A 17,060-nucleotide genomic window follows, 5' to 3' on the forward strand; every position below is an offset into this window, starting at 1 on the left:
AGGAGAGGAATTCTAGGGATGTGATCTATTATAGGTAAATTTTGATATATGGGTAATTGAAACTACTAGTAAACAACTAAAAGTCAATGAGTAGGCTAGACTATAAGGGAGATAGCTTTCTCTCGAACAACTATCCCGAATCAGGTAATCTCTTTCTAACATCAGCAAGCATGACAATGAAGAACAACCCAAACCTTAATTCATCCACTCTTTCAAGCTAGATGGGTAGGATTGGGTTTAGGATTCACTCTCTCGAGCTTAACCTAACTCAACCTAATACCTATAAATAATTAATCAATAATCTTAGTTATAAAACCTCTCTCTCTCTCGAGCAAGCCAAGAACACAAAAATAGAACTACATTTGCAACTACAATTCATAAATTGAACCATAATTAATGATTAAACCCACTTTAATTTAGCATTTAAACTAGCAATTAACAATACCCATAAACTAATTCAACCCATAATGACATGATCACACCTCAATAATTGAGGTTTCAGCCAAACATAATAAAAAAGTAAAAACGATTACCAAATTGATTAGACATCAACTGGGTAAGAATAATATAGTCTTTACAATGCTTCAATTTGTAGAAAATTCAAAACGCACTTGCAAAATCTCCAAATCGAATCTCCAAAATTCTTCGACTCTAATGATAAACTCTGAAAACTCAAGAGAAAAGTATTCAAAACTAATTCCGCCTAAGTCAACATACAAAATTAACTATTCAAAATCTAATTTATAGTCGCCAAAAATAAGATACGAAGGGCCATTGGGGGAAATAAGTCGGGTTCGCTGAACAAATCGGTGAACCGCCCTTTGCTCTTGTCTATCATTTTTTACCTTGGAATTCAGCATCCTCAAGTCGTGTAACTTTGGGTGATCTCTCTTTGCATCGCTGAATTGCTCGGCGATTCGTCGACTACTCCTCTTTGTCAACGACTTGGTTTCTTCCCTCAGGGATGGCACACTAGAACCTTAGGCGGTCAAATTAGCCACTTGGCGATCACCAGGCTTGCATTTCTTCATTTCTTGAGTTTGTTTTGTCCATTTTTGCCTGTTAGTGTCCTTGCTTTGTTCCTCAATCCATATACCTAAAATTTATATAAAGAAAGCCCTAAATGAGTCCAAATGTCGAACTCATCAATACCCCCAACTTAAACATTTGCTTGTCCTCAAGTAAAATTCAAGATCAGCAGTTCAAAAAGGATGTCTCAAATAGTGCTGCATTAGGCTCAACATGAATGCACACAACAAGACTCAACTTACTCATGCAATTATTGAATGTGCACTCAAAGATTCAAATTGTGACGCACTATCAGCAAAGGTGCTCAACTTCACAATACTGGTTTCAAATGCAAGTTCAAGCTCAACAAAGTTACTCAAATTACCTCACAAGAAAGATGATTCCCTATTCACACAAACTTGTTCAACAATTTGTAGTTCTGGAATCACATACGACTCTCACACTCACAAACATGAACACATACATGATTTCACCCATAGGTGTGCCCTTATTTTCCAATACTCAAGATCACGAAGATATTTTCAAGGATTATAACGAGGCTGAGTGTGAATGTATGGTCATTTAGGCTTAGTGGTTCCTACCTTCATGAACTGTGGTCTGATCATCACTTTCTTCCTTTTCTTTACCATTTTAATAATGATCATAATTCACCCCCATTATTTACTTGAAATACATTACCGGATACCCCATTTTTTTTGCATCTTCCACTACTTTATTTTATAACTTTTTCATTCTTTTTTCATTGCTTTCTTATTTTCTCTTCTTTTTTTATATGGAGGGGTTCTATTTTTTTCAAAACCATTACTCAAAGGGGGGATTTTTCACACTTCTTTATTTTCCTTCTCTTTCCACACATCTCACAAGGTGGGCTACAAAATAGGTATATTGTCAAATTGTTTCACTCTTCAAAATTGTTGCCTAAGTGATGAGTCTGAGATTTGGACTCATTTAGGGCTTTATTTATATATATTTAGTGTCCTCAAATGCCTAATTTGTGCCATAAACTGATGTTAAATCCTTAATTTTCAGGTACATAGATTGAGGAACAAAGCATGGACACTAACAGGAAAAAAGGAACAAAACAACTGAAGAAATGAAGAAAGGCAAGCCTGGTGATCGCCGAGGGCACTTGGCAAATCACTGAGTGGCTATCTGACCACCTAATGTTCTAGTGTGCCAAGCCCTGAAGGAACGAACCAAGTCAGCAACAAAAAGGAGCAGTTGGCGGATCACCGAATAGTTCTACAAAGCCAAGATAGATCTCCCCAAGTTAAAGACCTTGAGGGTGCTAAATGCCAAGGCAAAAAGGCGATGGAAAAGGTCAAAGGGAGGCTCGCCGAGTGGTTCGGCGAGCCCGACATACTTCACTGAATGGCCATTCGTAGCTTATTTTTGGCAACTACAAATAAGATTTTGAACATTTAGTTTAGTATCTTAAAGTATCTTGAAAAAGCTGGAGACAGCTGGACAATACACAATTTGCTTAGAACAGTTTTTCTTAGTTTTTGACAAACCTTAGAGATTTAATTTTGAGATTTTGGAAGTGGGTTTTCAATATTCTGGATATTGAGCGTTGTAAAGATTAAATCTTGCTTACAGTTGATGGATAATCGATTTGGTAATCATTTTTACCCATTTATTTTGTTTGGCTATGTCACGCCTCAAACCCTATTAAGACGGACAGGTACTAGATGCCCTAAAGGCCCGAGAGAACCCACATGTGCCCTGTGCTTACTATGCATGTAACTATGAAAGTTTTGTGACAAGTTCGCCAGGGACACAACGATATGAACCGACATAAGTAGACTCCAAAACTTATATACAAGACTTGGCCATTGAGGCCACAACTTGTTAAGATGCAACTGAACCATATACATAAGTCTACAAAGCCTCTAAAAGATAGAAACCTTTAGAGTAGGTCGGGACAGACCCCGCCTTACCCCTAGCTACGATACAATACCAAAATGAGTCTACCAAGGGCTCAGTAAAGCTCCGAAGCAACCTGGAGCTCACCAAAAGTAGCTGAGTGTCGTATGCTCCTACTGAGGAGGTCTACTAGCGAGAGTACCTGTGCCTGCAGCATGAAATGCAGCGTCCCCCGCGAGGGACGTCAGTACGAAAAGTGTACTGAATATGTAAGGCAACTACATATATAAAATAAGAGTTCAAACGAAACCAGGTATCAACGTATAAGTGCATAAATCAGAATAGGAGGCTGCCTCTGTTAACTCTGGTGGGGTCATGTATGTTACATTCTTGTCTTTACCTTTATGTGTGTTATGATCTTTATAACGTATGTGATATAAGTGACCAGCTGATCAGTGGTAGAAGAGGATGACCCATGCTAGGCATTTTAACCCCTGGGATGCGGTCCTCAACATTGCACAAATCGGGATCGGCCCATGCTAGGCTTTTGCCCCTGAGCTGCCACCCTCCTATACCCATTGGGATCGGCCCATGCTAGGCTTTCGCCCCTGAGCTGCCACCCATAGTTATACAAATTGCTTCACTTAGATTCTTTAATCTTTGAGATTGTTGTTTTGGTGGTCACGATTATTTTTGAGATTTGGAAATACGGAACAGTAGTAGGAGACATGAAAATAATACTTTAGGACAGTAGCTACAATATAAGGAGCTACGTAACATTAATGCATTACTTGAGAGTTTGAATGACACAAATGACTTCAATTGACTATAGAGTACTGAACGTGTAACTAAGTAATTATGTACACTTAGGAGGGGGGGAATATTGTTAGCTATTTGGATATCGTACGTTGCCACTATGTTTCCTTTACTAGGAATAGAACTTAGGAAATTCACTTATTGACATTAATCGCAAGTATCAGATTTCATGCCAAGAAATATGGAATCGAATCGCCCTACATACCTTATTTTTTTGACCAATACCACTGTCACAATTCAACCTCCCTTCTTGAATGCTAATCTACAATATAAGTCACAATTAAGCTAATGTTAGCAACTAATCAAGGCCCTAAAAACAGTAGCTAACACTTGACGGAAAGTAGGCCCATACAACCCTTGCACCAATGGTGAACCACCACACCCTTCTTCTATACATTAATACAACTTCATACATCCTTTTCCAAGATACCCAAACAGCCCCCAACAACAATATACATAAGGCAGCCACTATCAATCCCTAAAAATCTTTCAGCATAATAGGAGCATATTAACTCAAAGATTTATCACCATCCATTAGTTCTTGATAAATATATACAAAATTTTCCACCCCAAATCTGTATTTAAAGAGAGGAAAAAAATGGGCAGTAGTCTTACCTTAGTTTCTAGGAATTTATCCTCTAAAGTTGTACTCCAAGAACTGAAACTCTCCTTCAAACTTTTACTTGAAAATGGGGCAATATTCAAGGAACCAAGGTTTTCTAGGGCTGCTGATTGAAGCCAAGAGAGACCAAGAGAGAAACTTAAGAAATCTGAAAATTTTGCAAGTTAAAAATGAGGTAAAAGATCTGATCTTTATCCCTTTAAAAAGGAGGTGTAATGGCCGAATTTCTTGACTAATTTTAGCCATATATTGTCAAGTAGGTGACCCACCTACTTGGCCCCACCTACTTGGCCTTTTAACTTGGGCTTTTGGGAACTTCAACACTTGTTGGGCCCTAATCCGAATTATCCCTCTATTCATGTCAATTTGGGCCATAATTAATGCAAGTAGGTGGTCCACCTATTTGGACTTTTCATTTGGGCCTTTATGGACTTAAGACTATTGGGCCTTGGCTATCCATTTTTCCCTTATCGTTCTACTCAACTTGGGCCAAATTAATGCAAGTAAGTGGTAGTGCATTTGGCCCAATTACCACTTTACTACCTCTAGTTTAAATACTTCCGTTGGAGCTAACTTGCAGTACACATGCTGAAACGTGCAAGGTGTTACCTCACCTTGCGAGCTAGGTTAAACCAACACTAATCGTATAAGAAGCACGGTCCCTCACCTATACTATAAGGCTATGTGAAGTATCACGTGAATAGAACTAGCATACGCATAATAAAGGTTGTTATAGGCTAAAACCCAATTCTTGGGGTGTGATCATATCATTATGGGTTGAATTAGTTTATGCATATTGTTAAATTACTAGTTTAAATGCTATTTTGAAGTGAGTTCAATCATTAATTGTGGGTTAATTTATGAGTTGTAGTTGCAAATTCAAATCTACCTTTGTGTTCTTGGCTTGCTCGAGAAAGAGGTTTTAAGACTAATATTATTGATTGATGATTTCAGGGTATTGGGTTGATCAGGGTTTAGCTCGAGACAGTGAATCCTAAATCTAATCCCACCCATCTAGCTCGAAAGAGTGGATGTATTAAGGTGTGGGTTCTTCTTTATTGTCATGCTTGTTGATATTCAAAAGAAATTAGCTAATTTGGGGTAGTTGTTCGAGAGAAAAATGTCTCCCTTATAGTTTAGCCTACTAACTGATACTTAGCTATTTACTAATTATTGCAATTACCCATGAGAATCTATCTCCCTATTGTTACTTCAAATTGTTTGTGACTGCTTCATGACACCCTTTTACTAATTCATGACACCCTTTTACTTGATAAATGTCTTTCCTCGATAATTTCTATTCCTATGACTGATTAGAACGCATTAGCACTTCCTACTTGAATTTGAAACACGTACCGCTTCATGTGGGATTCGACCCCAATTCATTTAGTTTGGTTTTATACTGACTTACGATCGTTGACTCCTAGAATTGGATGAGGTGTGCATAAATCATGAAAATCACTAAGATCAATTCACGTGCTTGCATCACTAAAGCAACAAGACCAACGGGGCAAATTATAGGTGTCATCACACACAGTGTTCAAGGTAATTTCATCACACAAGGTATTGACACCAATAAGAAACAATACTCCAAACTTTCTAGTTAGTGTGCAATGCTCATCACAAGTGACTCATTCTATAATTGGCTAGTCACAATGAGATGCTAAAAGTTCACACATTGTCTATGCAACTTCATTGGCCTCATTGAGCCGCACATTGATTTCATTCAATTAAGAGTGCTATTCAAGTCATCGGTATTGATCATAACCGATACTCAAATTAGCACAAAAACAGCCACAACCACAAACAGTAGAGGTGGCACAAATTTTAAAAAGAGGTTAAAACAAGTTCCATTCAAAACAAGGAGCCACAAGCTCAAGAATTCACAAGATTACGGTCAAAGCACTAATATAACACATATATACATCACAAAACCCAATATTCAACAATAAAACGAAATTACAAGTGGTAGGTATGGAAATACCTCACCCCACCCACAAAATAAAAAATGGTGTCGTTGTCGGGGAGTGGTGTTTTTTGAAATTCTTTGGGTGAAGTTGAATTGTGTTCTTGTTAGTTATAGTTGAATCTACTTACTTTTATTTTTGGTTTTTGTGTTGCTTGTTAAAACAAACGAGGAAATCAGATTTAACGAAAGTAATGGTAGCCAAGTGGGCCACCAAAATGATGTAATGTTACGATCCAAGGGTACCCCCTAGACGTAACACGGCATACAAAACTCCGAAGAGTCTTATAAAAGCCTATTAGCACATCATAGCATAATAACATGGGAATTTTTGCAGAAATTTTAAACTTTTCTTTACAATCGAAGTCCTTTATAAAAATGAAGAGGTAGTTTATGACACTATGTCTCAAACCATCTACAACACTTGACTGACACTATGGGCACAACCCATACAAAAGCTCTAAAAGTAAAACAAACGACATAAAGGTAATAAAGGGGTTTGTCATCGAAACTATGAGGATTCACCAAGTCTTCAACTCCATGCTCCTTAGAAACCCATCTTCCACAAATGGTACTCAAGTCTCCAAACCATACACTTCGTAAAGGTTTAGAAACAATATGGGTTAGCATAATTAAATATTAAGTATGATATCCATGTATGAAAAACCTTTAAAACATGCTAAAAGAGACATTTTTGTTTAATGCATGTACTTTGCTAGTTTAAAACCATTATTTCGGAAATAGTGTGAAAACCCAATCATTTGCATAAAAAAACATCATGAATGTCATAGGCTATATGGTAGACATCAATCACAACTGGTGAACATAAGGAATATCATTAGGAACATATACATAGTAAATGACATCTAGTGTTAACATATCATGTGAGCAACACTTCATGAGCCACCTCAAGGAAAGGTTGTGCAAGGCATAGGTAAAACCTCATAATCCCACCTACACTAGGCAAGTCACTGTAGATCCTTATTCATGTTTACCCTCTTTTCAACTCATCCTTAGCCTATCTTTAATATACTAGGTAACATTCACTATTAGTCAATGTAACGACTCAGAAAATGATAGAGTGAAACTAGAGCCTCACATGTGAGTTTGGAGTCGAGAACTTAATGAAATGATTATATTTGAATTTGACCCAAAAAGTTCTTAAAAATGTGCTTCGGAAGTTACCGGAAACTTGTTTAGCTGTATATAAAAAGATCCGTTTCGTTTTTCGAAAATCCGACTTCATATTCTTGTTTAGGGGGTCAAATTGAGTGGGAAATGGGTCTAACCCAAATTTTAGAGCAACCGTATCAAAATCCGAAATTTCCAAGTGAAGCCTTTTTCGAGGGTCTACTTTGGAGGGTCATATCTCCTAGCACACAAATTATTTGGGTGGCCAATAATATATCCATGGAAAGCCCTTTGAGTTAGCTACCTAACTCACTTCGTTTCACCTCATTCGGAGTTCGGACGAAGAAGTTATGCCCATTTTCGTAAAATCTGTCCGGCAGAAAAAGGCAAATTCCAGTAGCTGATTTTACTGTTCATTTACTGTTCACCCGCCTGAAATTTTTTCTAAGTGTTGGACCATTTTTTTCAAAGGACTTATATTATTTCCTATATACCATTAGTTCATTCCCATCCCTAAAAACATTTCCCTCTCTACAATCCTCCATTTAAGAAGAAGAAGAAGTGGGAGCTAGGGCTTTGGATTCAAGGCTTTCTTCATCAAATTTCGTGGGAGATCATAGCAAAGGTATGGTGGTCTTGATCCTTGTCTAATTTTCCATTCAAGGAGCCAAATCCAAAGTTATTTCAAAGTATGAAAAATCTAGGTTTTCACTCAATCTCATGGGTTCTTCCACCAAATGGTTTTAAAAGGTTTCTAATGGCACTTTATGGTTATATTGTTGTTGTATTGACGATTTAAGATGAAAATACTCCATGAACCCATGATTTCTCTCTATTCCTAGTTTATGCCTTTATGAAGTGGGTTGCTAGATAATGAATGTATATGAATCAAACTTGTTTAAAGGTCTTTAGATTGTTGAAGTATGTCATTACCCATGCTTATTTTATGGTGTATTGTTGGTGTATTGGTATGTGAGGCTTATGGCCTTAAAGGCATAGTATGAGAAATTGGAGTGTTATCATGACATTATACGAATGAGAATTCAATGAAGATAATGTGATCATGTTATGAATGTAAAGGTGTTGTTGTAGGTTGTTCACTGGTTTGGTTGCATAATTACTACCCTATTTTCCATGCTCTTTGATTCCATTACATGCCTTCAAGGTGTTTGACAAAATGTCCAACTATGGAGAATTGATGAATCGATGCTTTAAAGTTTGAGTTATGAGATGTATGGAAATCCAGAGATGTGTTGATGACACTCATGAATGTTGATGATATAATATGAAGGATTCTTCAATATAAAGTATACCTTGAATTGGTAGGGCTTATGCATCATTTTCTTGTATAAATGATTATATTGTTGATTGTTGAATCCTTGGATCGGTAGGCTTATGGCACCCTTCCACACATGCTTATAATGAACCTTGGATCGGTAGGCTAATGGCACCCTTCCATTAATGATAAGTAATGAACCTTGGATTCGGTAGGCCTATGGCACCTTTCCATAAAGGTTAATGATGAGACTTGAATCGGTAGGCCCATGGCACCCTTTCAAGAGGAGTTAATGAGCTTTCCTAAATGTACCTTGAATCGGTAGGCTTATGGCACCCTTTCATGTGTTAAATAATGTACCTTGAATCGGTAGGCTTATGGCACCCTTTCATGTGTGATGATGTCAAAGTAATGAACTATTCTATGGGAATGTAGGCTAAGCACCGAGCGGATTTGGTTAGATGGAAACTCCCCCGACAGTTAGGCATGAGTTTCAATGATCGTCTACCTTATCCCATAAACTATGTGCCCGCATAGGAAGCTAGTGGATCCATTAAGCTATATATACCGGTCTTCCTTAGGCAAGTAGACCACCTCTTTTCGGTGTGGGGACTCATGACACCGGATTCCATGACAAGCTCTCATGGTCTATGTCGGTTAAACGCTTACTTCCCATCATGTGAGATTTCATTATGGTTTCTTGACAGGTTCTACAAAGTGTAGGTAGTAGTATGGGATGCTACCTATACATTGCACGAGTAGGCTTGGAGAGGGTCATAGTGAGTTTCTCTAAATCCTAATGACTGTGACATGAATGTACCCTAAATGAGGTTATTAAAGAATGTTGGCTCTTAAATGCTTAATATGTTATGCATGTTATACTTGGGTTATATTACGAGTTATTTTCCCTTGTCATGTCTTAATTAATGATATACCTCTTATGTATGAATATTGTGCAAAGGTGAAAGAAAGGAATGATAAGTTACTTTAAGTGACCTAAATGTGGTGCCTTAGTATGGATGGTGGTATGGGACGCCATCCATACATTGCACGAGGTATAGCATAAGGGTTTCTTGAGGTGAAGGTCCAAGGTAAAGGTTTTCATGTTGATATTGTTTAAAGGTGATATTATGACTTACTTGATGTTATGCTTGTCTTGTATGTCTTTTATGCTATTGTTCATGATATTTCAAAAAGGTGGCATAATGCATGGTTTCTAACTAAAATGTCCCTTTTTAAGCATGTCTTGCATGGTCATCATACTTAGTACATTTTGTGTACTAACCCATATTCTTCATACTTTTACTATAAGTGTAGGTTCCGGCAAGTGATCCCTCCTAGCTAGTTTGAAGTGTTGGATTGCTTTCCTCCAAGACTTGGTATGTCCTCATGGATTCGAGGATAAGACTTTTAAGTTCTTTTGTTCATGTAATAGACTTCTTTTGATTGTAAAGGGCCGTGTCCCTACTTATGTTTTGCGACTGTGTCTAAGATGGCCATGTGAGACTTAGACTTCCGCTGTGTGTTTTTTAAAGTTGTTTTAATGAAGTTCAATTGTGTGGATGTAAATAAGTTTTTTTTTATCCCGCACTATTTTCATTATTGAATGCAATGAATGACTATGTGGCTCGTATAAGGCCCCTTCGGGGTCGAGTACGCCTTGTTACGACTTGGGGGTGCTCCTGGGTCGTGATAGTCAACCACATCAATAATAGAAACTCATGCAAACAATCAAAGTTAACATGCAACATTACAAGTAATCTTGACATCAAATGCAATTTCTACTTAAACACAAGCACATTCATTACATGAGTCATCTTGACACATAGGAACATACCATAACTACTCTCAAAGCCTACTTGTGCAATGCATAGATGACATCCCATACTACTACCCACACTTCATAGAACCTCTTCAGTAACGATAGAACATCCTAGACTTGATCTTGTGGGAAATCTCCTTAACCGACATAGACCATGTTAGCTTACATGGAATCCGGTTTCATTCCCCACACCGAAAAGAGGTGTCCTACTTGCCTAAGGTAGAAATAAATGTGTTAACTTGGAAGATGAATCCAATGGCTAAATTACCTACTGGGCACGTAGTTATGGGATAAGGAGATTGTTACTAGAAACCCGCCCTTTCTAGCGGGGGAGCTTCCATCTCATGAGATACATTTTTGAAATCCATCCTTTCTTGCGGGGGTATTTCCATCTCATTTTCAATATCCACTCGGTGCTAGGCATAACTTCCCGCGAATACATAATTAGTCTTTAATTGAATTTACAAGCATGAAGGAGTATCTTACCCTCCATCCAATAGAATTCATAAGGATAGCTCATAGATTCATTAGGTGAGAATGGGCTTTTAACCTAAGATCTTCATGATAGATTCAATTAGGTGAGAACTAACTTTCAACCTAGAATCTTTAATATGTGAGGAAAACTTTCACATTATACTCATTATGTGTTTATGAGAATGAACTTTCAATCAATACAACAATATATCATAATCATGGAATCGTCATGTCTAAGTGTGTATGAATGAGAATATACTTTCAACTACACCACAATTACAACAAAGTCATGATCCCTTTACTTTCTCAAAAGATGGTCTTACATCTTGAACACACTTTCACTAAGCATGTAGAATATCATATATTGTCCCATAAAGGACCAAAGATGAAATTTACTCAACACATCTAGCATTCATTATCATAGACATAGACATAGTCTTAGTTCAAGTAATCCAGTCATTGAATGCATAATCTCAAACGCTCATAATATAGGTCATGTTGGTGGACTCTTTGTACAATAACACAACATACAATTCAACACACAACAACTTAGAGTATGATCATGTTCATAAAATATACACATAAAGCCACACTTTAGCATAAGTATCATGTGTTACCCCTCTTGGATCAAGGATCACAATTAACCCATCTCATTTAGGATAACTACAATTAATATGGAAAACAACATGATTCGATTAACTGGACTAATAAAATATAATCCCACAACATTCATCTTACTACTAATCTCCCTCAACACAAAGTCACAATTTGGGGACATGGGGGTTCATAGGTTCTTGGGGGAAATTCAACATCAATATCATAGAAACTCCTTAAGTAATACATAATTCAAGAACTAAATACATTATATAATTATACAACATTCTACTAAAGTAATTCTTCACTCCAACTTTAAGATTCAATTTGAGAATTTAGCAAAATTCATGGATTCTTTGAAGATTTTATCATAAAAATATCATAAATCAGTAATTAAAGCATAATATAAACCAATTGAAAACGTTTTGAGAAGAATCCATGACTTGGAGTAAAAGCCCTAGTTTTGGAGAATTTTCTAACTTTAGAATTGAAAATGGAAGGGTTTCATGGATGAAAATTTAACCATGAATCAACAGTACCATACCTCATTAGAAGAATCTTCATGAATTTTAGTTCTTGAGCCCTAGACCTTGATCTCTTGCTCTCCAATGGAGGTTCTTAGTGAGAGGATTTTTGGGGGTAAAGTTTGTTATGATTTGGAGTCTTAGGGATTATGAAGTAAATAGGTTAGTTAATGCTTTAAAAAACCTTATATAAGTCTAATAAAATGAATTAAAATGACTCCACATTAATATAATTAAAATAGGAATTTACCTAAAGACTCCTAAACTTAACAGATTTGGACTGCTTGCAGGGGTGATCTACGACCACCACTACGGGGCGTAGGTCAGCTCACATCCCGTACTATTGGGGAGTAGGTTGAACTTGCAGCTCCTAATTTGACCCCTTGAACCACAAACCACTCCCACAGAGAGTGGACCACCCTACGGGGTGTAGGTCCCCACCGTGTGTCACGCCTTTTTGGGCAAATTTTTGGAACATGGCAACCTTGGGGTTTAGACTTTAGGGTCCATCTCAAGGACCCTTGGTTGGTCCTTGGGGGGTCGTACCTTGACGTCTAACCCCTAAACACCTCAACCTAGGCTCGGGGATCCATTTTACAACATTAACTCACACCTCAAACTCAAAAACCCTCACGTAGGTCTCTAGTGACACCTACTAATTTTAGGGGCCGTAACAATATCTCCCCCTTGGGAACATTCGTCCTCAAATGACACTTCTACACACATCTCGAAATTAAAACGCAAGACTAACTACCCATTATGCATGAAACATCAAAATGTGCAAAACCTACGAATGCAGTATTTAAAACAAGCACTATTCAAAAGAGGCAACTTCACTCCATCTCAAATATGATCAATGCAATACAAGGGAGTATGAATTACTTTTATCAACCCAGTATGCATGAAACTCAATAATTCTCATTTTCATAGGAGGAACTCGCTTCTCCAACTAAAATAATGCTCAACACGACATCATGGAGCCAATATGTGATTTCTCTCAAAAGCATACTAAAGCATGTTCATTAACACATCTCATGAAGTAAAAATAGGCAACTCATACCAAATGTACAATAACATGAGGAACATAAATCATGAAAGCTCATTTTCTTATTAAAACATGAATTTCTCCCAGAACATGCATAATTTGAAGGAAACCATGGAAAGCACATAATTCACCCATGACTTTCAAGACAAAGAACTTATGGAACACACACAACATCCAACACTTCACACTTATGAAACAAGTCAAGGGAAAACTTAACCTCTCAACCTAAAGGAGGAACAGAAGGAAAGATAAGGGTATCGGGACATCTCATTGGCCCCTTTGCCTCCCAAGTAGCACCCTCACCTTCTACCTTCACCCAAAAGATCATTTCTTCACACCTTCATGAGAACAACTTCCTCACTCTTCTATTTCTAAACTTGTCGGTCTAAGACCTCTACCGAAACTTTTAAGTTAACAAGATTCTCATTTGGGAACTCTAGCTCACAAGCATCCTTACCACTCACTATTCAAAACCTCATATGAGCCTACCAATGCAGGACTAAACTTCTCAAGATCACTATACCTCTCAAGGTGGGAATATCGATCCAATCCTAATCATGAACAACAAAACACCTAACGACCTTGCTATTTAAGCACATTATCTCCCCCTTGGGAGTAAGCCTATACTGACTCTTCTAAACCTTATCTCTTTCAACTCTAAGGTTGGATCAAGCCATCACTCAACTTTCACATTCCTCACACAAGGTGATTCTAAACCATGGTGAATTACACTTCTACCCTCCTTTTTTAGGAGGCTACTCCCTCATCATCTCTAGGCATCACTTAAACACCACTATTTATCAACTCATCCAACACACCCTAAAACTCATCATGACTAAGTCGGGTTCTACCAACAAACACACTCATGATTGGCATAGTCACCTTAAACATCACAATCTATCAAGTCACATAGCCATAATTGGCATCACTACTAACCTTTTCACCCTTAATCCTTGTAACATGAGACCTTCAAGTGGTCACATCCTAGAGACCATTTGATAAGGAATAGGAGAAAGACCTTATAGAGTTAAGCTCTATGGTATGACTTGGAGAATGAAGAAGTGAGATTTTCCTAACATCCAATAGCCTCATTTTCATAAATTTGGCGCGCTTCACACTATGAAAAAACTTTACTAGATGTGGTTTGAGACATTCTAAGACCATTCAAAAACATTGTGCTCTGATACCAAGTTTGTTACGACCCGAGGGTAACCCCTAGACGTAATACGGCGTAAAAAAATCTGAAGAGTATTTATTATACAAGCTTCTTACTACATCATAGCATAATAACATGGGAAATTTTTGTGGAAATTTAAAAGTTAAGAGGGAGTCTATGACACTACGTCTCAAACCATCTACAACACTTGAATGACACTTTGGGGGCACAACCCATAAAAAAGCTCTAAAACAAAAACAAATGACATAAAGGTAAGAAAGGGTTTGTCCTCGAAGCCATGAGGATTCACTAAGTCTTCAACTCTGTGATCCTTTGAAACCTATCTTCCACAAATGGTACTCAAGTCTCCAAACCCTACACTTTGTAAAAGTTTGGAACAAATATGGGTTGGCACAATTAAGTACTAAGTATGATAGCCACGCATGAAAAACCTTTGAAAACATGCTAGATGGGACATTTTTGTTAAATGCATGCACTTTGCTAGTTTAAAACTATAATTTGGAAAATAGTGTGAGGAATCCTTTCACATTATACTCATTATGTGTTTATGAGAATGAACTTTCAATCAACACAATAATATCATCAGAATCATGAAAACATCATGTCTAAGTGTGTGTGAGTGAGAATATACTTTCAACTACACCATAATTACAACAAAGTCATGATCCCTTTTGATGTTTATCGTGACCAACGACACTATCCTATGGTATGAGTGTCTACGATCGTCGATAATATAGTAACCCAACCAAGGGTTGGGGTCGTGTCCAAAGGGAGCGGTTTTGAGAATTGATAGAAAAATAGAATTTACATTCTAACTAGTCATAGCTAAAGACATTTGCAATAAAAAACATAGTAAATAAATGGGGGCTTCATGAAAGTGTCAAATTGTCACGCCTCAGATCTGATTAAGACGGACAGGCACCCGATGTCTAAATGGCCCGGGAGAACCAACTTACAACCTGTACTTACCATACATTTAACTATGAGAACTATGAAGCTATGACAAGCTTATATGCCCTGTAGTGATAAAAGACCGACATAGACAGGCCCAAAACTTATGTACGACACTTGGCCGTGGAGGCCACAATTGTTAAGAGACAAGACACAACCAAACTTTATACATTAGTCTACAAAGCCTCTACAAGATAGACAACCTTAGTTTAGGTCGGGACAAGGCCCCGCCTTACCCTTAACTACTATACGGTAACAAAATAGATGCCAAAGACTCGATTAAGCCCCGAATCAACTTGGAGCTCACCAATAGCAGCTGAGTGTCCTGTGCTCCTACTGGGGAGGTCTACTAGCTGGAGTACCTGTGGCTGCAGCATGAAATGCAGCGTCCCCCGAGAGGGACGTCAGTACGAAGAATGTACTGAATATGTAAGGCAATAACATATGTAAACAAGAGTTCAATTGAAATCAAGTATCAATATGTAACTGCATAGATTAGATTAAAGACCACCCTTGTTGCTGTTGTGGGATCATGTACATTATATTCTTTTCTGTAAATTTTCTTTACATTGCGATCTCTGTAAAGCATGTGATACAAATAACCAACTGATCAGTGGTAAAAGAGGATGACCCATGCTAGGCATTTTAACCCCTGAGATGCTGTCCTCAAATATATAAATTTGGGATCGACCCATGCTAGACTTTCGCCCTTAGGCTGCCACCCTTATACACAAATTGGGATCGACCCATGCTAGGCTTTTGCCCCTAGGCTGCCACCCTTACACATATACCGCTTCATATAGTTTCTTTAATCTTTGAGATTGTTATTTTGGTCGTCATAATTATTTTTGAGCATCAGAACTGTGGATCAGTAGTAGGAAACATGTGACTATGCACTTAGGGCAATAACAATAATACAAGATGGAAATGTGACACTAATGAATTACATAAGAGCTCAAATGACACAATAGACCTCATTTGATTGACAGGAGGATTCACAAAGCTACTGCTGAAATTACCCTTTTCTCATACCAATACTTGGAAAAGTAAAGATGCACATATATTGAAGCAATTCGACACACTAAGGAGAGGGGAACTATTGTTAGCTGTGTTTGGGATTGTACGATGCCACGAAGTGTCTTTTACTTGAAAGAGCACTTAGGAAGCTCACTTGTTGGTAGTGACACAAGCAGAGTTCATGCCAAATAATATAGAATCGAATAGCCTTACTTACCTTGCTGTACCACTCAGATAGTACAACGAATTAACCTCCTTCCTTTCCGATTATTAATCTACAATGAAATAAGTAACGCAACTAATATTAGTAGCTAACTAACAGATTGGGCTACTTAAACTTGGCAAACAGTAATCAGGCAGCAAACCCATACTTATCAAACCCACGGTATGCATTCCACCCCTTATCCTTTAATAACGTCATATACAATACGACCTTCTAATAGGTCCCCTGAAACTCCTCGGGCTTTATAACATATGCAAAACAGTATATAAAGGGGTTGAAGGCAGCAACCTCATGCAACGCCCAATTAGATGGTACGTTGCTGCACCCTTTACTGTTTTATCCTCTAACAAGTTCTCATGACTTCTGCACATGCCTCCTTATGTTACTATACACAAATCAGTTTCTAAACATCAGAATGTGGCAGTAGCAATATGAACTCACGGTTTCCGACCACTGTACCTTGAGCATCCAACTAACATTACATTTAAAATGCTCAAATGGGCTAACAATTGAGTTAAAGGGGACTC

At 37.7% G+C, this 17,060-nt stretch overlaps 1 long non-coding RNA gene across 1 annotated transcript; it reads right to left on the reverse strand.

Moving 5' to 3' along the window:
- Positions 1 to 2,892: 2,892 nt before the first annotated feature.
- On the reverse strand, positions 2,893 to 4,485 carry LOC125843353 (uncharacterized). The gene is made up of 3 exons (XR_007443972.1): positions 4,327 to 4,485; positions 3,917 to 3,973; positions 2,893 to 3,103 (listed from the first exon to the last, which is right to left on the reverse strand). It is a non-coding gene; the product is annotated as an uncharacterized LOC125843353 (long non-coding RNA).
- Between the last annotated feature and the right edge of the window lie 12,575 nt (positions 4,486 to 17,060).

This window comes from Solanum stenotomum, chromosome 10 (assembly GCF_019186545.1).
Source record: "Solanum stenotomum isolate F172 chromosome 10, ASM1918654v1, whole genome shotgun sequence".
Taxonomy (NCBI): Eukaryota; Viridiplantae; Streptophyta; class Magnoliopsida; order Solanales; family Solanaceae; genus Solanum; species Solanum stenotomum.